The sequence below is a fragment of the Penaeus monodon genome, chromosome 28 (genome assembly GCF_015228065.2).
Source record: "Penaeus monodon isolate SGIC_2016 chromosome 28, NSTDA_Pmon_1, whole genome shotgun sequence".
NCBI classification, from domain to species: domain Eukaryota; kingdom Metazoa; phylum Arthropoda; class Malacostraca; order Decapoda; family Penaeidae; genus Penaeus; species Penaeus monodon.
Genome location: NC_051413.1, coordinates 38,248,600 through 38,250,244, shown reverse-complemented (window position 1 = coordinate 38,250,244; position 1,645 = coordinate 38,248,600).

Here is a 1,645-nt window from a genome sequence, read left to right as displayed (position 1 = left end):
GAGGTGGCAGCTTGGGGTATAACGTGAGGCCAGGTGGTATCTGGAACGCCCTTTCTCTCTCTGAGGAAGATCATATCCCTGTCTTATCAGCGGAATTACGTCGACCGAATACTGAGTTGGCAGCGTTATCAGAGGCGTGACTCATGTAGTATTGCCGGTTGTGTCTACGTTTATCAGTGGTCTGGTTGGCATTTTGCTGCTGTTGTCTTTGCCATTTCCGGTCGACTTACTGCTGCCAAAAAGTTAGATTTGTTTTTATCGCTTCACTTTTTTGAAAGCTTTTCACATTGTGGTAAAGTATGCTCCTTCGAGGGACCCCGCAAAAGAAATACAAACTGAGATTCATTGGTGACTTATTGCTTCACCAACGATCCCTTTGCACCCGCTCTAGATCCAGCGGTTGTTATAGCCGCTTGCATGTCTTGAGCCAGGGATACCATCTGACTTCTTTGCAGTATAAAGACACTATCTGCAGTCTGGAAAAGAGTAGCACCGAGCCCCTTTTCCCAGATGCTGGAAATTGGTGCTGGTTAGTAGGTATTCTTATCAGGAGCGATAAAAGACAGATAGACAGAATTGCAACAAGTGCCAGGGCAACACATTTGCAAATTGGTATCTGGCAAGGGTACGCGGCCACCAATCCAGGTTCACCCTAAGACATCGTTTGCGACTTCGTGGGACTCGTCGAGAGGTTTGCTGAGTGGGAAATTCCCGTCACTGGAATGAGAATGTTGCAAAGTGTACAGGGCATTTACCATTTTATATCCAGGGTGTGAGCTAAACCTGTTTACTTCACTCTATGTTTTTAGAACTAAATGTTAAGTCCCATTTAAGTTGAAGTCACAGTAATGGGAGTTTTATGGGATCTATTGAAAAAATGGCATCCTGCTGTAATGGGTAAATGGTTGATGCTTCTTGTTTTTTAAAACACTGGGGGACCCTAATCATGGTACTTTGAAGTGAGGCAGTAATAAAGGTTGTTAAACTCCTTTTATAATATGTAGCTATGCAGATGGAGGATTACCAAGCCACTGGATCAAAATTGATTCTAACCTATCTGTGAAAAAATATGCTATGCTATGATAGGTTTCCCAAGTGCTTATCCTGCTCAAAAGCAATCTCTGAGAGGGAGACAATGGGGCCAGTACGCTGTTACTAGAAAACTGCGACCGTTCTAAGGGAGTCATGTGCCAAACCAGCCGGCAGCCACCAAGGGGACGGGGACATAGCGCACAAAACCCGTCCCTCTTCCTCCTCCCCGTTAGTGTGGGGTGAGGGGTTTTATCACTGAGACACAAAAACACATGTCAAGATCGATAATAAGATATGAATAAATAATTTACCGAAATTCAACAAAGCTACACACCGTGTTCCTGAAAGAAGGGACGGGGAGCGCGGTTCCAGAGGCAGCCTCTCTCCCCTCCTCCCGGAAAAGCTTCAGGCAACTCTATCCTTGGCGCCCGTGTTGGCAAGACCAAAGAGGTGCTTGTTGGACGGTTCTTTTCCTGATATGCAAATTCCATATATTAAATCAGACTGCTAGAAATATGCAGGCAAAATCACATTGGTTCCCCCAAATTATTCCAGATAACTAGTCACTAAAAGCATAAGTCAATTATAAAAACACATTTCCGTACCTTCAAAG